Below are 25342 nucleotides of genomic sequence, written 5' to 3' on the forward strand. Positions count from 1 at the left end.
GTGTATTCCCCATACAGTTTTACAAAGTGACTCTTTTTTTCAGATCTTGAAATTAATACTTCTTGAATTTAGTATGCAAACATGCAAGTATTCTGGAAATGCAACAGATCCCAGATGACTAGCTAAACCTTAAAGACTGTATAACAAAGCACTTTGAGCTCCCAAGACATGTCAAGGCCTTCCCTGAGAGTGGCCTTCCTATGCTTGTAGAGTTGGGTTAACATTTCCTTTGGGTAATTTGAATACTTCAACTTCCTCAGGCTGCAGGTCCTAAAGCCTTTTGTATACATGGAGAATGGTTTACTACTTCTTTGAGTTCTGGCTTATTAATTATAGCAGTTATTTTGTTCACCTATACAGGATGTCAAAATGTCATTTATCTGCTTAATCAGCACATCAGGAAATAAAAAGCCATTGCCTGTGTAAGAAATACTGACCTGATGAAATATCTTGGAGGCATTCCTCAGTACTAATTAAAATAATAGACATTGTCACATGGTGCAATTATTTTCCAGAAAACAGCTGACATGTACACACTAAGCTTGGCAAAATTCCTGGCCAATTTCGCAAGAATGTTTATTCCAAACTGAGATCATCTTTTTTAAAAAAGAAAAAAGACACAGACAAAGAGGGTAAGGAGGGAGGCAAAGATGAAAGTGCAGAGGAAGCAAAGGAAGGGTAGGAGAGAGAAAGGAAGGAACGGTCAAAGGGAGGGAGGAAGAAAAAAATAAGGAAGGGTTCTTAATAAATCAAGAGAAGACATTAGATTTTAAAGTTGTCTTTTCTCTATCCGACCAGATACCTACCTAATCCTGCAATGAAATTTTATTAATTACAGAGAAGGTAAAATATTTCATTTTTACCAGAGATTCATTAATTTAAAATGTTCTAACCTCAAATTCACATTACAGAATCATAGCATTAGGGCTTTTTCAGATTTTAATAATTTCCCTAATTAACATAAATGATTTTAAAGGAAATTAATCAAGAAAGACTTTATTGCAGAAAGGTTCATGGAAGAGGAAAATATAGAGTGAACATTTAAGGATAAAGACAAACATTATAGAAATGCAGAGTCATGATTGATGCATTCCAATCTTGTGTATGTCTGGAATACATCTGCAAATCATCTGCTCAGCCTTCAGAATAGTCTGTACACAGATACAGCCACACATGCACCCAGAGAAACCCAGGCATTGTCAAGCCTAGAGGAAGCCAATGTTGTCATGTCAGTCCCTTATCTGGTAAGAAAGAAGCATGAACTGCTCTATCACACTTAATTTGCTTCTGATTTCTGGATCCTACTATAAAGCAAGGAGGATGAAATTTTTGTTTTCTTTTCTATTGATTCAGAATCTGGAATTTTGACTACAAAAAAAAATTTTTTTTTGAAATCTTGTCATTAGTCTAAGGCAAGGGGTTACTTAAGGATTGAAATGTACTAGCTGCTAATGTTTGGCTTAGTGAGAATATCAGAATTTGGGGTTCTGAAGGGAAATAGAGTTTGTAGTTTGCTTAAAATTTACTGTAGACCTCCAAATATTAAGATTTTAACATTTGTATTATTAATGATAATATTATTCTTTTTAAATCTGCATTCTGTTTTTCTAAATGTTGGGTTCTAGAGAAATATATTTGAATAGCACTTGCAACTTCCATGAGTTTCTTACCAATAGTAAAGTTATATGGTAAGAATCCCAGATAATGGCTTCACAATTCAATTTGGAAGATTATGTATAATTTAAATATATTATGTTAAGTTTGCTTTAAGTGCTCATTCAGCAAACTATGTGCAAAAAAATGCAGATAGTATGATGGATAGTTAGATTAAATTATTGACTTCCTGAACTTTCCACTTCATAGATTCTCATTCTGACAGGATTTCAATTCAGGGGAAGAAGTAGTGTAGTCTTAATATAAAAGTATGAAGTAGGTTATGAATAAGCTTTTATTTTGTGAGTTTCTAATCAATAAGCTCATAATTGTTCATGGTAACTCTTTTAGGCTAAACAAGATTATCAACATCAAGACATTTTCTCCTTGCTAGGTCTTCATTTTATATAGAGATTCTTCCCTTAGGAATAAAAAAAGTCAGAAAAAAATTTCCTTAGGTTAGGTACAGTAAATGAGTGAATTATAACTGTACCTTCATTAACATTTTAGTTGTATTATAGTCAACAACGAAAAAACAGTCTAAGGATATTTATTATGTTTACAATGTTAACTCTTTCACATAACCAGCCTCTTTTTTTCCCCTGAGTAAATGCATTTTATCACATTTTCTGGCAAATTTGTATCTTCTTTTCTTCCCTTCACAAAAAAATTTAACCCACTTACATTCTTTAAGAAAGCATTGATGAGACTAGAAATGAGGATTACAGATGTCAAATTAATGTAACATATTCCTTCAATCCAACATGCATTGAGCTTCTACTACATGCCAGGTGCTTTGTTAGATGCTGGAGATGCAAGTTAAATAAGATGCATAGGGCCTTAACTCAAGGAGGTGGCAATCTATTGGAGAAGACACTAACAACCAGAATACAATGTGAGCTTTTTATTGTGGAAGTATAGCAGTTGGAACACTTTGGTTGCAAATGACAGAAAACATGATTCAAACTGGCTTAGACAACAAAGAAATGAACTGGTTCACATGACAAAACTGGAGAAGGGGGAATGGTACATACAGCATATCTCAATCCAGAGATTCAAGTGATGTCATTGGGATTGGTTTGTGCACCTCTCTTAGCTCTACCTTCATCTGCATTGGATTTGTTCTCAAGCTCCAGTGAAGACTGGCAACTCCCAGTTCATTTCTTACTATGTGTTATTTGAGGAGATTACTCTTTCAGTAACTCACATTGACAGAGGGGTCAGATTTGTAGAAGTTAATAATGCATCTTTATTTCGTCTTTCCTTTCCTCTTGGTTCTGCACTTCTGCTTTCCAGAATCATATTTCTAAGTAAACTTCCTGTACATAAGTCTTTGTCTTAGGCTCTGCTTTGGAGAGACCCAACCTATGACTGGGATGTTATTCCAGCACACATTAACCCCTAAATTTGCCCCTGATCTATTATTGCAGACTCCTAACAACCATGTTTCTACGATGTAGTCATGGTTCCCTGGTCATACCTGATAAAACTAGGGAAAGAAGCCTAATAGACAAGGTGGGCCGCTCAGAAATTTCCCCAGGGGTTGGGAAATGGATTGAGGAAAAGTTGTTCTCACTGTGGTGGACGAAGCTTAATGACTCGCTTTGCAACTTTGTTGGAGCACACTCAGAGAGCTGATGATCAGAACTGAGGAACTTCACCCATAAGCAGTTGTCAAACCGCTGGGAGTTGGAAATAGACCGTGGTGAAAGTACCTACATTAGAAAAATCAGCAGCTGTTACAAATCCAGTCTTTTTCCACATAGACAGCCAATTTGCTGGCACACCACTGCCTTCTTCCCTTTGTAGTATTCTAACACCTGAGAAAGGATGAGTGCTTTTGTTCTGTTTACAGAGCAAAGTACAGACCGAGCAATATGGGTCAGGCAAAATCAAATAATCCCCAAACTAAGAGCTTTGTTAACTCCTGTTGGGGCACACAACTTTGGGCTGAGGTCTCTCCTGAAATGAAGACCTCGCCTGAAATGAATTATTCTTATGAAATAATTTTCTCTGGGCCCACAGCGCAGGTTCCAATTGATCTAGTAACCTATTATTGGGCTTAGAAACTAAACTGAGCTTGCCAGAGACCATCTTTGGTATGGTCTAGTTACTACCAGGAGACAAAGGACAAGTGGCAACACAGGTCCACGAATTAACAAAAGACAAGAGAGACATTGGACTGTGCCACCCACAATCTGAAGCCATGACCTCATCATTAATTAGCAAACCTCAGTGTATTGCTTGATGTCACCAGTAACATAAACCAGTCCTCCTCCTATGAGGAGGAACATGTCACAGGAATAGGAAGAAGGATGAAATTGTTTCATCTGTTGGGGTTCAGAAACCAAAACATGGCACTGTGATGTGCTGCACTGAAGAAGCAGCCTTAAGATTTCTTTGACCTTCCCCCTACCTCCTTTCGCTCAATCCTGTCTCTCTCAAAGCACAAGATGAAGTTGTTTTCCGAAGATCCCTTTTCTGCCTGAAGTCTAGACCTGGCAATAAAGGAAACAATGACCTCTGTTTTCTTCCTTGAGTTTTTATTAACTGAACTAATATCACAGGAAGAAAAGCTGAAGTCTGTCAACAAACCTGGACAGACTTTTGTCACAAACCATCGTAGGTTCTTCAAGTCCAATGGATTTTGCCCCAGGCCATTATATGTTCTCCAAGCCCATTGAATTCCCCTGAAAATCAGTTACTACGCTCCAAAAATCATCCACACTTTCCATTTCCCTTCCCCAGTTACCAACTGGGATACTGGGTAATCACTCTGTGGTTTTTCTCCTGTGCACACAAATACATTTGGATGCCATTTCTCCTATTAATCTGCCTTTTGTCAGTCGATTGTTCAGCAAACCTTCAGAGGGCAAAGGAAGAGTTTTACCTTGGCTCCTACAACTTCAATACTGCTCCCTTCTGGAGACAAAAGGAGAAAAGTCTACTCCTCAATAAAAATGTGCAGCTGCCATGTTATCTGCCATGAGATCTGAGGAGCAGAGGAAGCCACTGCTGAAGAGAAGAATAAAGCAAGACATGAGATGGAGAGCACTGCTGCTTTAGGTTCCTGGTAGCTTTCAGTTCCTTCGGAGGCCCAGCACGTGAAGCACTTAGTACAGTATGGAAAATGGCATTCTATGAATGTTGATGACTATTAATGCCAGCATGCTATTGTCGATGACTATTAATGCCAGCATACTATTGTCGATGACTATTAATGCCAGCATACTATTGTCGATGACTATTAATGCCAGCATACTATTTCAAATATTATAATTTTTAATTCGTTTAGTCAATCACCTCTTATTAAATATTTAGACTGCGCTTTTAGTTTTCTCTCCAATATATGTATATATATTAGAGAGAGAGAATTATATAATCATACGTGTGTGTGTGTGTAATTATTCTGGCACTCATTAAGACAGTAAGGAAAACCTTATTCAAGACTGTTTATAACCAAGGAACAGAGTGAGGGGATCAGTGGATGGAAAATTACTAAGAGGAGACATCAAGGTAGGAGGATTCTTGCTAAACTGACCTAACAGGATTCTTGCTAAAGGTGGGCCAAGGACTTATAAATCAAAGGTAGGGGATGAACTTGGTTATATATCAAGGGTGACCCAGTATCAGTGGAACAGGGGGAGGGCACAGATTTTTACTGAACTGGGCTATGCAAGAACAGGACAGGCACACAGAAAGCCAAGGTCAGAGCTAGTTGAGAAGAGGACTCAAAAGCATAACTAAAGTTTGGTCAAGGAGGGAGTCTTCGTTGAGAGAGAAAAAAAATTGTTTGATTAAAACAAATGTCTAGTAATACAATTCAGTGAACATGTATGAAGCATTTTTATAATTTTTGTTACACAGTATCAATGGAGTTTTGAAAGAATTGAGCCTATTTACAATACAAATACATGACAGTATGAGTTTCTCCAATTTTTCACAGCTTTTTTTGACCAATTCATAACATATGTAAGTATACAGAATTCTTCAGTCATTCAGAAAAGGTCTAAGCACAATCATCCAATTTTTTTGTTTTATCAACAAAATTGGATGTTTTCCCCATTAAACTTACAGTGTTTTTGAGGTTATTTTGGAGTTGCAGCCTTTGTAACAGAGGTCAGGCATTTTTGTTCTCTTTGTTGTCTGAAGCACACACTGGAATTTATTTTATATGAACTGGTTTCTACTTTCTAACCAATTGTTCCAGTAAAATCTAGACCACTGCTACATGCAAGAGAATCAATTTCCTGACATTAATAGTCTACATGTTTGTTTGTTTCTAACTGACCCAATCAGGAGCAAGGTAACTCCTCAGTCACAGTTTATTTTTTGCCAGCCTTTGAACCATTTACTAGGTATTTACCTAGTCATTTTCTTGATTCAGCTTCCTTCCCATGTGCCTTATATATAATCACCTGAAGTAGCACAGCAGACGCAGGTTTAATAAGAGAGCCCTCACCATCTTTGCCAGATGCAACGTTTTCCAGTTTTCTCTCAGAAAATGCAAATGATTGGAAACAGTTATAACAACGCAGTTTACCCCACACAGATAATTTGAACATATCACTAGAGGATTCCATAGTGAAGTGTCCACATGGTATGAAGAACGATATTTCCCTGTTCTTTTACTGAAATACCTCTGCATTATTTTCCTAAAACAGAGAATTACTAACTTGGACAAAGGGCAGGCAGTTCATGCCATCTGTGCATTCACAATAGTTAATGGTAACAGCCAACCTTTATTGAGCCCTGACAATATGCTTGTCTCTGTTTTAAGCATTTTCATGTGCTTAAAATGTAATTAAATGTCATTTAAAATTAATTCAATTAATTCTCTCTAAACCTATGAAGTGAGGATCATCAGTATCCCATTGTACAGATCAAGAAACTGAGGAACCAAGAAGTTAAAAACTTTGCTCAAGGTCACATAACAAGTAAGGGGCAGAGCTAAGATTCAAACTCAGACCCTTTGATCCCAGACACCAAGTTCTTAGATGTCTATCTCAAGGACAAGAACCAAACAACAGGCTGGGCATGGTGGCTCAGACCTGTAATTCCAACTCTTTGGGACGCCAAGGTGGGAGGATGCCTTGAGCTCAGAAGTTCAAGACCAGCCTGGGCAATATAGTGAGACCCCCCGTCTCTATAAAAACCATAATTTTTTAAAAAAAATTAAGAAACAAACAATAAAGCCAAATTTTCTGCAATGACACATTAGTGATGTTTCCATTTACTTATCTAAAACCTTAAAAACACATTCATAAATTCATTCCAACTGCTCTAGGAATTTCCATTAGCTTACAATCCAACCTCTAAAACTTAGCATTTACCCTAAACTCTAAAAACTTAAATATTTTAAGCTTCATTGGTTCTTTGGGATTATTTTAAAAGCCAGTAATATACTTTGTCATTCTTAGATGTCAGGCAAGTTCGAATTTATTGTCAGTCCTTGTATTCGTAAATTGAAACTCACTCATTTGCTAATATGCCTTTACACAGCAGCTCTGCCTTCCCTTTTCCATGTAATTGTTAGACTTTCCCTAACACCTTTACACATTTTTTTTAAGACGTGTTGACCGGAACCACAAAGGATATTACTGGCTTATATGTAAAAGTTTATTGCTGAAGTATAGGGAAGTTTTATTTTGTTTTTACCATACTCCTCATGATGAATGTTCTTGACCTTTTTGGCAATGGAGACAGACAATTGGCTCTCCTTGGAAATCTATGTCTCTGGGATCATAATAAAACGTCTAGAACTGTGATATCACGGAAAGAACTCTAGCCTGTACATGGGTATCCCAGGCCCAGTTCCCTGCTTTGCCAACTTTCAAAAGTGTGATTATGCAGAATCTATCTAAATCTTGACTTCCTTACCCACAAAAGGGAGCACTGATGAACCACTCTATATGGGTGGGTTAAGGACATGGATATTGAAGCCAAACCACCTGGTTCAAAATCTAGCTTAATTGTCTATGGGTGTTAACTTGGGCAACTTCACCTTTTTGTTCCTCAGTCTCCTCATCTACAAATGAAAATTATAACACTAATACCTACTTACAAGCATCAAATGGTTGTTAAAACCATCAGATGAGTTACTAAGTGTAAAGCACTGAGAATCTAGAACATTGTCTGGAACAGTAAGTGTTAATTATTGTTACATTACAAGGATAGCATGAGGATGAATTAACATGTAGTGCCTGAACTATTAGTACACACCTAAACACTTTCATTTATGCAGTCATCTACAGGGAGCACTTATTACACGCAAGGCAGTATGCTAGACACAGGCATATAGACCAACAAGTCACTTGTCCTCACTAGTTATATTTTCATAAGAAAAGAAAATAATAAACCAGTAAATAAATATACCACAAAATAATAACCACAAGATAATAAATATCCCAAAGCTCAAAACTATTACTGTTAAAAAGAAAAAAAAAAAAAAAATAGAATGGAGTTCTGAGAGTACTCACGAAGTTACAGAACCTGAATCTGTCTCAGTCCAAAGTCCCAGGCTTTTTCCACGACTTTTTACAACCTTCTAGCAAACAATTTCTACAAAGAGTGAAAAGTACCAAGATGGAAGCCTGCACATGTGGTGGCACTTTATTTTTTCCAAATGCATTTTCTTTCTCTTGCCGTTAGCCTCAAGGCCCATATACGGACCTCTCCTCAGGCAAAGAATGGCCTGATACCAGGCATACCTGCAGCTCCCCTGCAGCTAGTACACACGCTTTGGATGCAGGAGCTGACTTTGAAGATACCTACTTTAGGTAAGCATCTCATTACGATGAGTAGAATAATTAACAACCACCATAAGTGCTTTTCTGTACTAAAAATCTTAATAACTTTAGGCGAGTTAAAAATAGACAAAATGTTCTTTCTAATAAAAAATATGCTGTTGAGTTAATAACAATTAAGTGAAAAGCAGATAAAAATAAAATTAACAAGTGATCCGACCCCTTCATAAATTTGCACATGGGTGATCTCAGTAAAACGTTTGTTTTTGTTTTATTTTGTTTTGATTTTTTGTTTTAAGACCTAACTGACTTGTGATAATTGCTTTCTCTTTCAGGAGCAGTTACAAATATTTTGTGGCAGGAAGTCTTCCCTTAAGTGCTGAGTCTGCACTGCAACAAACACACTTTTAAAGAAGTAAACTGTATAAGCAGTAATGTCTTCATAGCCAACCACTGGTTCAATCATTTAAAACGTGTTTAATCAAGGAGCCCTAGAAGGGAGTTACCCTTTTAAAAAGCCCCCTGATTACAGGCGTGAGCCACCACGCCATTTGGGAGGCTGCGGCGGCTGGATCACCTGAGGTCAGGAGTTCAAGTCCAGTCTGGCCAACATGATGAAACCCTATCTCTACTAAAAACACAAAAAATTAGCCAGGTGTGGTGGCAGGCGCCTGTAATCCCAGCTACTCAGGAGGCTGAGGCAGGAGAGTTGCTTGAACCCGTGAGGCGGAGGTTGTAGTGAGCTGAGACCACGCCATTGCACTCCAGCCTGGGCAACAAGACCAAAAACTCCATTTCCAAAAAAAAGAAAATAAAAAGCCCCCTGATTCACAGCTCAGGAGTAGGAATTCACACAGTTGCTAAGCCTGAGCAATCTTACAAAAGAAAGAAGGAAACAAAGATGTGAAAAATTTATTTTGCATTGACTCAGTCAGAAAGTAGTGAGAAGTCTGGTCACAGAATAATTTTATTTAGGAAAACAGAAATCTATGGGACAATAAATTCTATAGCTACATGGAAAACAGAAATAATAATTGCAGCTTAGGTCCTTTAAAGCCATGCTTCTGAGACTCTAATGTGCATATGAATCACCTCGGGATCTTATTAAAATGCGGATTCTGATTCAGTAGGTATGGGGTAGAGCCTGAGATTCAGTAAATCTCACAAGCTCCTTGGTGATGCCAGTGCTGCTGATCCAGGAACCACATTTTGACCAGCAACATATAAAGAGAACACATTTGCTTATTGTAAAGGTTGTATCTACTGTTAAGTTTAAACACCATTTCATAAATTAATGTGAAGAATCGGGCATCTTTACAAATAAAAGAGCTAGGAATCAATTGTTCATTCAATCAACATCATTGAGCTTACTACATGCTAGGCCTTATGGCGGATACTAGACATTCAACAATAACTAACGCAAAAAGTACACTTGGGAGGCTGAGGTGAGTAGATCGCTTGAGCTAAGGAGTTCGAGTCCGGCCTGGGCAACATGGTAAAACCCCATATCTACCAAAAAATACAAAAATTAGCCAGGCATTGTGCCATACACCTGTGGTCCCGGCTACTCAAGAGGCTGAGGTGGAAGGATCACTGGAACCCAGAAGGCGGAGGTTGCAGTGAGCTGAGATTGCACCACTGCACTCCAGCCTGGGTGACAGAGTGAGACCCTGTCTCAAAACAAAACAAAACAAAAACAAAAACAAAACTACCCGTGATCAATCTACTTTTGATTGTTCTTTCAAGCAAGCAATAAGCAAATGGATTACAAGAATTTTTGTCATTCACAATTCAAAATGTATCAATCATGCTTCTCGTGTTGTTTTTCTTGATGTAACATTTTTAAGAATGCCTCAATTCAGATTGTTTACACTTTTTTTTTTTTAAGATGAAGTCTCACTCTATTGCCCAGGCTGGAGTGCAGTGGTGCAATCTCGGCTCACTGCAACCTCCACTGCCCGGGTTCAAGCAATTCTCCTGCTTCAGCCTCCCAAGTAGCTGGGATTATAGGCGCCTGCCACCACGCCCAGCTAATTTTTGTATTTTTAGTAGAGACAGGGTTTCACCATCTTGGCCAGGCTGGTCTTGAACTCCTGACCTCGTGATCCACCTGTCTTGGCCTCCCAAAATGCTGGGATTACAGGTATGAGCCACCGCACCTGGCCTGTTTACACTTTAAAGATAATTAGCCATTTAATCCAGTGAATTAGCATTGCTCTTTTTTATATGAACTAGTAATACAATTTTAAAAGTTTTCATATGCATGGCATAGTTTACCAGCAGCTAGCTACCTTATTGCAAATGTTACTGGGTCATTTCAATTAAAATTAAAGCAAGTATGTAGTAATGTGGCAAGAAATGTTTCATTTAATTTTGACTTAGTATGGCCAAGTGCTCCAGGTGAATGTCATGGCTTCTGCCTCAAATTTGTATGTGTAGTATAAATAGTAGGAAAACTTATATTCATCAAAGAGTTCATCTGTTTTTTTTTCCCCCTTATGAGCATCAACTACTGCTCTGCTGCATATTAAATGGCAAAAGAGAATCACCAGAAAGTTTCAAAATTCTATCAGGTTAGACATACTAAGAGAAGAGATGACCTACTCAAGATTATTTTGCTTCCCCAAAAGTGGATAACTCTAAGCAAGAAGGGAGAATAAGTACATGAAGGGCCATATTCGAGTAGTATATTTGCAAAGAGCATCTGAACCAACTCTTTTCTTACCAGATTTTACCTTTTTAAAAGATGCCAGGAGGGGGCAGCATATGTTGCAGCTGTGTGAGTTTACTCATTAAAGCACAGGTTCTCAGAAAGTCAGGTGTATCAGATTTGGAGGAGACGGGTTGCTGACAAGCATAGGGTGTCAGGAGTCTGTTTAGATTAAGAAGGCATTGGGACAATATTATAACACAATTTTATACTTGAAAGCAAAATAAATCTGGCATCATTGGTGTTCTATTAAATCTTAAAATCTTGGGTAGCCATATACAAAAATTAACTCAAGGTGGATTAAAGACTTAAATATAAAACCTAAAACTATAGAAACCCTGGAAGATAACCTACAAAATACTATTCTGGATATAGGATCTGGCAAAGATTTCATGATGAAGATGCCAAAGCAATTGCAACAAAAACAAAAATTGACAAATGGGACCTAATTAAAATAAAGTGATTCTAAACAGCAAAAGAAACTATCAACAGAATAAACAGACAACCTACAGAATGGGAGAAAATATTTGCAAACTATGCATCTGACAAAGGTCTAATATCCAGAATCTATAAGGAATTTAAGCAAAAAAAAAACAAAGAATCCCATTTTTAAAAGTGGGCAAAGGACATGAATAGACACTTCAAAAGATACACTTGTGGTCAAAACAAGCGTATGAAAAAATGCTCAACATTTACAGAAATGCAAATCAAAACCACAACGAGATACCCTCACACGCCAGTCAGAATGGCTATTGATAAAAAGTCAAAAAATAACAGATGCTAGTGAGGTTGCGGGGAAAAGGGAATGTTTATACACTCTTGGTGGGAATGTAAATTAGTTTGGACATTGTGGAAAGCAGTTTGACAATTTCCTTTTATTTTTATTTATTTTTTTTTTTTGAGACGGAGTCTCACTCTATGGCCCGGCTGGAGTGCAATGGCACGGTCTCACTGCAACTTCCGCCTCCCGGGTTCACGCCATTCTCCTGCCTCAACCTCCCGAGTAGCTGGGACTATAGGCGCCCGCCACCATGCCTGGCTAATTTTTTGTATTTTCAGTAGAGACGGGGTTTCACCGTGTTAGCCAGGATGGTCTCGATCTCCTGACCTCCTGATCCGCCCACCTCGGTCTCCCAAAGTGCTGGGATTAAAGGCGTGAGCCACCGCCCCCGGCCATAGGATTTCTCAAATAACTTAAAACAGAATTGCCATTCGACCCAGCAGTACCATTACTGAGTGCATACCCAAAGAAATATGTTAAATAAATTGTTCTACCATAAAGACACATGCACGTGTATGTTAATTCATAGCACTATTCACAAGGGCAAAGACATGGAATCAACCTAATTGCCCATCAATGGTGGACTGGATAAAGAAAATGTGCTACGTGTACACCAGGGAGTACTATAGAGCCATAAAAAAGAATGTGATCGTGTCCTTTGCAGCAAGTTAGATGGAGCTGGAAGCCAGTATCCTAAGCAAACTAACACAGGAACAGAAAACCAAATACCACATGTTCTCACTTATAAGTGGGAATTAAGTGTCGATTAAATATAGACACAAAGAAAGGAACAATAGACACTGGGGCCTACTTGAGGGTGGAGGATGGGAGGAGGATAAGGATCAAGTACTATGTTTATTACCTGGGTGATGAAATAATCTGTGCACCAAACTCCTGTGACACATATTTACCTGTATAAGAAACCTGCACATGTACCCCTGAACCTAAAATAAAAGTTAAAAAAAAAAATCTTCAGTAGTGGGAATATACAGAAGTTATCTGCATCTTCAAAGAACAGAGAGAGGAAGACAAAGGAGAGCCTGGATTTTAATTGAGATGCGTATGACTAAAGAGTAGTTCTCAAACTGTCTCCATAAACAATTTCCTTTACACATTATATTTGCTAAGGGTTTGGTATGGTGCCAACTACAGAGTATGAAAACTCAGTAAATATTTATTTTTTTAATCCATTCCCACTACTGAGAAAGATTTGCTCTCGGGCAGCTGTTATTTCATTAACCAACAGCAGTGCAATTTTTGCTTCTCATACTTTTGTCATAGGAAAATCATTACAAATGTAACAGTCATAAATGTCTGGGAAATTATAGCAGATGAACCTGGCAGACAGACAATCAGGAATGAAGTAGCCCTTTCTAAGAGTTCAGACTTAGAATAAGAATCTCAATGAATGTGATTATTCTAGTTGCCACAGCCCTGCTCAGTGTTCAGTTTTAAAGGCTTCCCGCCTTATCATCAGTCTGTCTCTTTACCTATATTCCTACTTAGAAAGATGTTCAACATATGCATCACTATTTTAAAATTATGAATTAAGACACACTAAAGAAACTCTTTTTTAGTTTTTTTTTAAAGTTGATCTGCATTTATCCTGTTGAGATACATTCTTAAGACTTGAGAATATATGCATTAAAAGCCCTACTATTCTTCTTTTTCTATAAAATTCTACCTCATCATCCATGTACTATTTTCATTATTAGAACAGATACCAAAACTTCAGAGACCAAAATTTATTCTGGGATAATGTATTCATTTTTTTAAATCTTGTGAATTCTTCATCTGGAGTAAACTAAAAGATGAACAATGAATCATGTGTGGCTTGGTAGTTGCATCCAAATATAAGATTTTGTAGCAAGACAATGAACAGTCATGTAAGTCAGTTTAGACCATAAAGTTTTATATCAGTAAAAGGAAAGTTCTCCCAGGCCCCGGGAAAAACAGGAGCTAGAATAGCCAGAAGAGCAAGATTATATTGTAAATATTTATAAATAATTGTAATACAGTTATTAAATTGAATGCAAAAGCCAAAAAAATCTTGATATGAAATTGACATATTTCTTTTAAAAGTAAATACTATACTAACTCCATAAGCCCTGTTACATGACAAAGACTGAATTGTTGCGGGGGAGGGGGTGGGGAATTGGAGTTGAAGTAAAGTTCTGCTTTCCCAAGCTCCTTTGACCACATCCCACAAGTGTTAATAGGAAGTAGAGTGAGTTTAAATTTTAGTCACAAACTCAAATGCAGCATATCTTTGTCTCTTTTCTGTTGCTTATAATAGAATAACTGAAACGGAGTAATTTTCAAAGAAAATATATATATAAATATAGAAAATTATACATTGAAAATTAAGCTTCCAACACGTGAAATCTGGAGAACATTCAAGCCCTAGCATTCCACCCCAACCCCCCAAAATTCATTTCTTTTTCACATGCAAAATATACTCACTCCATCCTTATAGCCCCAAAATTCTAACTTGGTCCAGCACCAACTCAAAAGCCCAAAGCCTACAGTCTACACAATGGTAGTATAGGATTAAGGCAAAATTCTAACTTGGTCCAGCACCAACTCAAAAGCCCAAAGCCTACAGTCTACACAATGGTAGTATAGGATTAAGGCAAATATTCCCATTCCAAAAGGGAGAAATAGGCAAAAAGAAAAGAATAACAGGCCCCAAGCAAATCCAAAACCCAGCGGGACAGACATTACATCTTAGAGCTGGAGAATAATCTTTTTTGAGTTCACACACTGCCTTCTGGACACACTGGAGCAGGGGCTGGGCCCTCAAGGCCTCAGACAGCTGCACTCCTATGGCTTTGCTGGGTGCAGCCCACATGGTTGCTCCTTTGAGTTGGAGTCCAGTGCCTGAAGCTTTCCTAGGTAGATGTTGCATACTGCTGATTACTTCACAGTTCTGAGGTCATGGTGGCAGTCTTGCTCCCAGGGCTCCACTAGGCTTCATCCTAGTCAGGACTCTCTGCAGTGGCCATGGCTCCACTAGGCACTGCCCTGGTGGGGACTCTCTGCAGTGCCTCAACCCCACATTTCAGCTGCGCATTGCTCTACTGGGGTCTGTCTGTGGTGGTTCCAGCCCCTGTGATAAGTCTCTGCTTAGGTTCCCAGGATTTCCATAACATTCTCTGAAATCTGGGTAGAAGCTGCCAAACATTTATAGCTCTTGCTCTCTGCGAGCCTGCAGAATTAGTACCACGTGGACTCCGCCAAGGTTTATACCTTCCGCAGCTGCAGTTCAGCTGTGCCTGGTGTAGGGTGCAGAGTCACCCGCAAGGAGCCTGCTGCAAACCTGCAAGGAGCCCTCCCTGGACCTGTATCCCAGTACTACTCTGCCCTCCCAGGCTTGCAGACCTGCCATGAGAGGGGCAGCCCTAAAGACCTCTGAAATGCCTTTGGGTCTTTCTTCTATTCTCTTGATGATTTCTGTTTTCTGTACCAATCTCCTTAGCAGATGGTCTCTCTAGGCCATACTCTTGGATTCCTCTCCTGAAAATGCTATTTCACATAGCCAAGCTGATAAATTTCCAAATTTTTCTACTGTTTCCCTTTTCTCTAGAAGTTTACCATTAGCAGTTAGAAGTAACCACACAGCAGCCTGAACACTTTGCTGCTTAGAAATTTCTTCCATGGGATATTCTATTCTATCACTCTTAAGTTCAGCTTTTCACAAAGCCCTAGGGTGTGGCCACACAGCTGTGTTCTTTGCTATGGTGTAGCAAGGGTGACCTGTGCTCCAGTTCCCAACACCTTATTCCTCATTTCCATCTGAGGTCTCATCAGCATGGCCTTTGCCGTCAACATTTCTATCAACATTCTGGTCATGACCACTTCGCCAGCCTCTAAGGACTTCCAAACTTTCCCTAGTCTTCTTATACTCTAAGGCTTCACCAGAATCTAGGCTTTCTCTAGCCTATTTTTCCAAATTCCTCCAGCCCCTGTCCATTACCCAGTTCCCAAGCAGCTTCCACACTTTCAGGTATTTGTTATCAGCAACACCTCACTTTTCACTACCAATTTTCTGTTTTAGTCCATTTTCTGTTGCTTACAGAATACCTAGAATGAGTAATTTATAAATAAAAGAAATGCATTTTGTACAGTGATGGAGGCTGAAATGTCTCAGGGTGAGGGACCAAATCTGGTGAGAGCCTTTGCGCCGGTGGGGACTCTGAAGATTCCCGAATTGGGGCCACAGGGCATCAGATGGTGAGAAGACTGGTTGTGCTAGCTCAGGTCTCTCTTTTCTTGTATAGCCACCATTAATCCATTAACCCTTTAATCTGTTGTTCCATTAATGGATTGCTTCATTCCTGAAGGCAGAGCATGCATGATCCCATCACCTCTTAAAGGCCTCATCTTTTAATACTGCCACATTGGGTATTAAGTTTCCAACACATCAAATTTAGAGGATACATTCAATCATAACACAGCAGAAATACAGCCTAGTTTATTTTTCTACAAGTCAATTTAATATCTGTTTCAAGTCCCTATTCCACCAGGAGTGGAATTTGGGGCTCAATTCTTCTCCTCTTTAATTAAGGTTGTTTACATAGTGCCAAGGAATGAAGCAGGTCTGCTCTTCAATGTCGGCCATCTACATAGGCATCTGCCAAGACATCCATCATCTAGTCTGGTTTTCAGGGCTTAATCATCATCAGTCCAAACAAGGTGACATTGAGATGTCACACCACCCAAAGGCACAGGCACTCTGGGGCCGGCCCTTCAAATGATAAGTTATCATTTGAATCCCTAGATCTAGCCTTTGCTTAAGTTTTTGTTTTAGAAATCCCTGTTATATTAACAATTCTTATTGGTACTATCTTTCTTGCTTCATCTTGTAGTTTTGCTTGCCTCTCTCTTCTTTCCTCAGGCAGTCTCTATGTACAACAAGATCAGCTTCTAGTAAATCTAGCCTTGTATATTCCTTACATATTGTAATCACAGAAATAGAGAAACAATCTTTCTTCCAACACACAAATAAAGACAAGATAAAGGACTCTGATTTCCCCAGTTTTGGTAAATTGCCCACCTCTGGCCAATTCTTGAGTCAGAAAGATAAGCCACTCTGATTGGTCAGCTCAGGCTATGTGCTATCTCAGGTTAAGTTTCACAGTCTCACATCTTAAGACTTACTCAAAAGATTCCATTGAGAGTGATTTCTTAAGTATATGCTTCTGAGAGAAAACAGTAAGGGAGTGGGGAAAGCTAGAGAAGGGAAAAAAAGCCTTGCAATTTCCAAAACCTGATATGAGAGCTGTGGATCATAAATTATACCTCCTAGCATGTCATCCTGGGGCAAAGAAGCCCTGGGTGTGGAGAGATTGGAGGGCCATAAACCTTCCAGGCACTTTCAGCTTTACATGTAGACAAGGCAGACCTAGTGCCCAAGGCCCAGCCTCCAAAGGGCTCAGGTGCAAAGCCTTACTGGCAAAGCACACAAAAGCTGAGAATGGGCTTACAAAACTGGCAAAAAACGAATCCCAAAGAATCGAAGCGGAGTATCCAGTGTCCACTACATTTGCTCAGTGCCTTGGTGGGGAAGATACAGTCTCTTGATTAATGCCACCAAAACATTCTTAGGGTTAGAAGAAGGGCAGTTCTCAAGGGAAAGAATATGAAGCCAAAAACCTAAGTGACCACTTGTATCATTCAAAGTCTGCGACAAGGCTGTTAGATTTTTCTGGAGCTATAGTATTTCTGCACATTTCTCCTTTTCTCCTGATAATTTTTTACTGTAGGTGTTGATGTTAGTCAATGCATAAAGTTTTATAACTGTTATAACTTCATTGTGCAATGTAGTGTTCATGATAAAAATAACCCTGCTTTTAACCATTTAGTGTTTTGACCCTTGAGATCTATGTTGCCTGAAATCATTAATTACATCTGTTTTTTTTGTTTTGTTTTGTTTTGTTTTTGTTGTTGTTGTTTGTTTGTTTTTCTTTGTTGAGACGGAGTCTCGCTCTGTTGCCCAGGCTGGAGTGCAGTGGCCGGATCTCAGCTCACTGCAAGCTCCGCCTCCCGGGTTTACGCCATTCTCCTGCCTCAGCCTCCCGAGTAGCTGGGACTACAGGCACCCGCCACCTCGCCTGGCTAGTTTTTTGTATTTTTAGTAGAGACGGGGTTTCACCGTGTTAGCCAGGATGGTCTCGATCTCCTGACCTCGTGATCCGCCCGTCTCGGCCTCCCAAAGTGCTGGGATTACAGGCTTGAGCCACTGCGCCCGGCCTACATCTGTTTTTAAATGTTGCCCTATAAATCTTTGTCCACCCTCTTTTAAAAAAAAATGTTTGCTTTATGGAAGATATCACAACCAATCCCAAAGAAATATGGAAGTGTATTCAAGTCTTCTATGAACACCTTTACATGTATAATCTAGAAAACCTAGAAGAGATGAACAAATTTCTGGAAATTTATCCTAAATTAAATCAGGAAGATATAAAAACTCTGAACAGACCAATAACAAGAGGCAAGATTGAAATGGTTAAAAAATAAAAATAAAAATAGTCCAGGACCAGAAGGATTCACAGCTGAATTCTATCCGGCATTTAAAGAAGAATTGGTACCAATCCTATTGACACTATTCCAAAAGACAGAGAAAGAGGAAATCTTCCCTAAATCATTCTATGAAGTCAGCGTCACCCTTATACCAGAACCAGGAAGGGACGCAACAACAACAAAAAGAATACTATAGACCAATATCTCTGATGAACATAGATGCAAAAGTCCTCAACAAAATACTAGTGAACCAAATCCAAGAGCGTATCAAAAAGATAATCCACCATGATCAACTGGGTTTCAGACCAGAGATGCTTTAACATATGCAAGTCAATAAATGTGATACACCAGACAAACAGAATTAAAAACAAAAATCACATGATCATCTTAAGAGACAGAGAAAAAGCACTTGACAAAATCCAGCATCCTTTTATGATGAAAACCCTCAGCAAAATTGGCGCAGAAGAGACATACCTTAAGGTAATAAAAGCCACCTATGACAAACCCACAGCCAACATTATACTGAATGGGGAAAAGTTTAAAACATTCCTCCTGAGAACCGGAACAAGACAAGGATGCCCACTTTCACCACTTCTAGTTAACATAGCACTGGAAGTCCTAGCCAGAGCAATCAGACAAGAGAAAGAAATAAAGGGCATCCAAATCAGTAAAGAGGAAGTCAAATTGTCTCTGTTTGCTGATGATATGATCGTATATCTAGAAAGCCCTAAAGACATATCCAAAGAGCTCCTAGAACTAGTAAATGAATTCAGCAAAGTTTCAAGGTACAAAATTAATGTACACAAATCAGTAGCTCTGCTATCCACCAACAGTGACCAAGCTGAGAATCAAATCAAGAACTCAAACCATTTCACAATAGTTGCAAAAATAAAATAAAATAATTAGGAATATACCTAACCAAGAATGTGAAAGACCTCTACAAGCAAAACTACAAAATACTCCTGAAAGAAACCATAGATGACACAAACAAATGGAAACACATCTCATGCTCATAAACGGGTAGAATCAATATTGTGAAAAATAACCATACTGCCAAAAGCAATCTAGAGATTCAATGCAATTCCCATAAAAACGCCACCATTAGCTGGTAGCAGTGGCTCATGCCTGTAATCCCAGCACTTTAGGAGGCTGAGGTGGGTGGATCACCTGAGGTCAGGAGTTCAAGACCAGCCTGGCCAACATAGTAAAACTCCGTCTCTACTAAAAATACAAAAAATTAGCTGGATGTGGTGGTGGGCACCTGTATGCCCAGCTACTAGGGAGGCTGAGGCAGGAGAATCTCTTAAACCCAGGAGGCAGAGGTTGCAGTGAGCTGACATTGTGCCATTGCACTCCAGCCTGGACAACAAGAACAAAACACCATCTCAAAAAAAAAAGCCATCATTCTTCACAGAGTTAGAAAAAACAATCCTCAGATTCATATGGAACCAAAAAGAGCCCACATAGCCAAAGCAAGACTAAGCAAAAAGAACAAATCTGGAGGCATCACATTATCTGACTTCTAACTATATTCTAAGGCCATAGTCACCAAAATAGCATGGTACTGATATAAAAATAGGCACATAGACCAATGGAACAGAATAGAGAACCCAGAAATAGAGCCAAATACTTACAGTGAACTGATTTTCAGCAAAGCAAACAAAAACATAAAATGGGGAAAGGACACCCTATTCAACAGATGGTCCTGGGATAATTGGCAAGCCCTATGTAGAAGACTAAATCTGGATCCTCATCTGTTACCCTATACAAAAATCAACTCAAGATGGATCAAAGGCTTAAATATAAGACCTGAAACCATAAAAATTCTAGAAGATAACATCAGAAAAACCCTTCCAGATATTGGCTTAGGCAAAGACTTCATGACCAAGAACCCAAAAGCAAATGCAACAAAAACAAAGATAAATAGATGATACTTAATTAAACTAAAAAGCCTCTGCACAGCAAAAGAAACTCACAGAGTGGGAGAAAATCCTCATCTATCCATTCAACAAAGAACTACTATCCAGAATCTACAAAGAACTCAACCAAATCAGCAAGAAAAAATGAATAATCCCATCAAAAAGTGGGCTAAGGACATGAATAGACAATTCTCAAAAGATAATATACAAATGGCCAACAAGCATATGGAAAGTAATCAGCATCACTAATTATCAGAAAAATTCAAGTCAAAACCACAATGTGATACAACCTCACTCCTGCAAAAATGGCTATAATAAAAAAAAAATAGATGTTGGCGTGGATGTGGTGAAAAGGGAAGACTTTTACACTGTTGATGGGAATGTAAACTGGTACAACCACTATGGAAAACAGTGTGGAGATTCCCTAAAGAACCAAAAGTAGATCTACCATTTGATCCAGCAATCCCACTACTAGGTATTTACCCAGAGGAAAATAAGTCATTATACAAACAAGAAACTTGCACACACATGTTTATAGCAGCGCAATTTGCAATTGCAAAAATGTGGAACCAGCCAAAACGCCCATCAATCAACGAGTGGATAAAGAAAATGAAATACAGGAGTTCTGGCTAGGAGGCTTCTCGTTCCGTTCAAATTGTTACAAAGTTCAGCTAGAGAAGACCTTCCTGTGAAGTTTTACCCCCTACTCCTCTGGCCACCCTCCTGATGGATGCCTGTGGTGCCAGGCAGGAATGGGCTACTTGGGGATGCAGTGAGCTCCCAGTGCCTTTCTGCTATTTCCTCTACTCCTGTATTTCGCTCAGCTCAGCTCTCTAACTTGACTCAGCTCCAGCTCTTCTTAGTGCCTGAAGCATCTGCAAGTGAAAATCCAGAAGAAGACAGACAGAAACTGAGCTCTTGACAGCACATTCACTAAAGAAAGTGACCTTTGAAGATGTAGCTATTGACTTCACCCAGAAGAGTGGAACTTTCTCTTGATGGACACATCCAATAGAAAGCTGTACAGAGATGTGATGCTGGAAAACATTAGTCCCCTGGTGTCCCTCAGGTATCAGATAAGCAAATCCTATATAATTTTGCAGCTGGAACATGGAAAAGAGCTGTGGTGGGAAGGAAGAGAATTTCTTCAAGGCCAGAGTCCATACAGGGAAAGTGCCCTTAGGAAAAAACACATGGTATCCATGCATCCTATCATCAGAAAAGACACATCCACCAGTCTGACAATGGAGAAATCTCTCATTCCAGAGGATCTCTTTGAACATAATGATTTGGGAGAAGATTGCACTCACAGTTCCACAATGACTCAATGTTTGTTAACTCATAGTGGAAAGAAACCCTACATCAGCAAACAGTGTGGAAAATCCTTTAGTAATCAGTTGTCCCCAACAACATAAATCCATAAATTCATACTAAATGTAAATCATATCAATGTAATTTATGTGAAAAGGCTTATACTAACTGCTTTCACCTTAGACAGCACAAGCTGACTCACTGGAGAGAGACCATATGCATGTCATCTATGTGGAAAAGCCTTCACTCAGTGTTCTCACCTTAGAAGACACAAGAAAACTCACATGGGAGGGAGACCATATAAGTGTATCAATGTCGGAAAGCCTTTATTCAATCCTTAAACCTTCAAAGATATGAGAGAACTCACCTTGGAAAGAGATGTTATGAATGTGATAAAGGTAGGAAAACCTTTAGTCAAAGCTCTGGTTTTAGAGAGCACAAAAGAATTCACACTGGAGAGAAGCTACATGCATGTCTTCTATGTGGGAAAGCCTTCAGTCTATCTTCTGACCTTAGATGACATGAGAGAACACACACTGGAGAAAAGTCATATGAATGCCATTTATGTGGGAAAGACTTCAGTCAATGTACTAATCTTAAATAGCATGAGAAAATTCACCCTGGTGAGAAAATTATAAACGCATCCAGAACATATTCTGACTTTAGATGACATGGTGTTAGGAATGATGAATGTAAGGAAAGTGGAAGAGACTTCAGCTATAGTTTTAACATCTAAACATTCCAAAGGACTCAAATCTTGAGGAAATACTGTAATCAACATGGAATATACTTCAGTCGCCTTTATTCTTCAGTCCACATCAATGAATGGAAGAGAAATTGCACGACACGTATGTAGCAAAGACTTGTTAGTGATCTGATCATAAATGACATGAGAGAGCTGAAACTGTCAACATAATAAACTAAAAGTCTTAAGCAATGACTTTGACCTAAAACATATGGGACTTTCAGGTAGAGAATCTCTAGCTCTGTACGTATATACATAACATATATATGTTGTTGGAAAAAAGAAAATGTGTATATATGTGTGTATATATGTTACATATAACATATATATTTCAATATTTGTATTATTTTATAATTATTTTGTATGTATTATTTTGCATTATTTCAATATTTGTAAGTATTGATCTTTTAGAAAAGTTTAATGAAATTTCTTATATAATTCTGTATTCAATTTATTCCCAGGTCACTTTGCTTTTATACATTTACATGCCACATTTTTATGAATAAACATTTTCTCAAATTTCTGAATTATTTTGCTAAACTATGTGTTAACAGTTTTTTCTAGAGGTCCACCTTCTTGACTCACTTCTCTGATGAGAAATCTATCAGGTTTCTCCACAGTGATTTTCAGGTTTGATAGCTCCTCAATGTGAGAAACTTAACGTCAACTAGGAAATGAATTACCATTGAAGATTTTTCTCCTTTCAAGATGCTGACCGTGTTTTGTCCAGTGTGAAATCTCACATGTGCCACAAGTGCTGCTCTATGACGAAAGGATTTCTCACGATTTTTCATTGCATAACTTCTCCAGTAAGAAGTATTTGGTATTTCAAGAGAATTCATTGCCCTTGGAAAGACTTTCCGTTCTTATTTAGCTTGTAAAGGCTTTCCTCTCTTATTTTCCATTTTAGCAGCATTTTATCACTGTGTTTTCTTGTGAACATCAAGCCTGGTGGTTGGCTGAATGTTTATTCACAGAAAATACAAATAAAGGTTCATCCAAGTAAAGTTTTCTTATGTTATTTGACAATAAATTGCAAATAAAAACATTTTCACACTGAATGCAGAGCTAGAGATTCTCTACTTGAAAGTCCCACATGTTTTAAGTCAAAGCTGTTGCTTAAGAATTTTAGTTTATTATGTTGACAGTTTCAGCTCTCTCGTGTCAATTATAATCAGGTCACTAACAAGTCTTTGCTACATACATGCCATACAATTTCTCTTCCATTCATTGACATGGACTGAAGAATAAAGGTAACCGAAGTATATTCCATGTTGATTGCAGTATTTCCTCAAGATGTGAGAAACAAAATAATGGCATTTGTTGCAACGTGGCTGGAATTGGAGACTATTATTCTAAGTGAAGTACCTCAGAAAGAGAAAACCAAACATTATATGTTCTCACTTATCTGTGGGAGCTAAGTTATTAGGATGCAAAGACATAAGAATTATACATTGGACTTTGGGGACTTGGGGGAAAGGATGGGGGGTGACAAGGGATAAAAAACTACACATTGATAAAGTTTACACTGCTCAGGTGATGGGTGCACCAAAATCCCGGAAATCACCACTAAAGAAATTATTCATGTAACCAAATACCACCTGTTCCCCCAAAACCTATTGAAATAAATAAATACATACATACATACATACATACATAAATAAAACTATGTTTGTTTTAGATGTGCTTTTTGGAAGCAGCAAAGTTTTTTTAAGCAGTTGTTTTTTAACCATATTTGGAGAACTCTGTTTTAACTGGGGAGTGTAACTCATTTAAATTTATTATCAGGACTGATATTATTTGTGTTGCTATGCTATCTGTGGTTATTGTTTCTTTTTTCTTTCTTTCTTTTTTCTTTCTATTTTTCAGGTTTCTATGCCACTTCCTTTGTTTTCTGTTATTTGCTCTTTGGGTTGATTTTATCTTCTGCAACTTTGGAAGATAACAACTCTCTTTTAAGTTCTGTTAATACTAGTGTTTAAAAATTATTGTTTTTCATTCTTTACTAACTTTCACATAAGATTTTTAAAAGTAACTATCTCTTGCTTTCTCCCAGTTCACATATTTCTCTCTTAGTCATAGTCTTTCTTCATGTTATCTGGACATTCAGATCCACATTAATGTGATTTGATTCTATATGTAATTTTTCCACTGTCTTCTTTTAAGAACAATTTCCAATGTTTGCATATCAGTTTTACAACCAAACTTACAACAATTATTTAAATCTAATGTGATGGTTAATTTCATGTGTCAACTTGACACATATTTTTTAGTCTACTCTTACATTCTGCAAAATCTTCTCAAGTAAGTTCACCACATCACCGATTAAATTTTTTTGTTATAACAAGTCTGCTTTTATTAACTACATTGTTGATTTTAATTCTATTGCATTTTTCATTTTCATGACAATTTCCTCTTCTCTGGCAGCTGATTTTATCTCCAGCACATTTCTGTACATTTCACACTACTATCTCTTTAGGCTAATTTCTACTCTCCTCTTGGCTTTCTATTCCAGTTTCATAAAGATTATCTTACTGTTTTAATGACTGCCAAGATGTTTACCAAAATATTTTCCTGGTTCTAGTAGTAAATCATTTAAAAAAATATGTACTCCCTCTCTGAATCATCAGAGAAAAAAAACTCAGCTTTTCTTGTCATTTATTTTTAAAAGCACACATGAAAGTTATTTTCCCTCTCCAATTCCATGAAAAAAGATTTTTTTCCAATCCATATAAATACCAACAATCAAAGTCCATGATCCCACCTCACCCCTCAGGCTTTTCTTTTTTTTTTTTTTTTTTCTTTTTTGAGACAAGGTCTTGCTGTGTTGCACAGGCTGGAGTGCAGTGGTGCAATCTTAGCTCACTGCAGCATTAACCTCCCAGGCTCAAGCCTCCCACCTCAGCCACCCAAGTAGCTGGGAACAGAGATGCATGCCTCTATGCCTGGCAAATT

The 25342-nt window shown here is 38.2% G+C and overlaps 1 pseudogene; it reads left to right on the forward strand.

The window, feature by feature from the left end:
* Window positions 1–22162, forward strand: part of LOC117084920 — a 97887-nt pseudogene extending 75725 nt beyond the window's left edge.
* The last annotated feature ends 3180 nt before the right edge of the window (window positions 22163–25342 follow it).

Source organism: Trachypithecus francoisi, unplaced genomic scaffold (genome assembly GCF_009764315.1).
Source record: "Trachypithecus francoisi isolate TF-2019V2 unplaced genomic scaffold, Tfra_2.0 Lachesis_group1, whole genome shotgun sequence".
NCBI lineage: Eukaryota > Metazoa > Chordata > Mammalia > Primates > Cercopithecidae > Trachypithecus > Trachypithecus francoisi.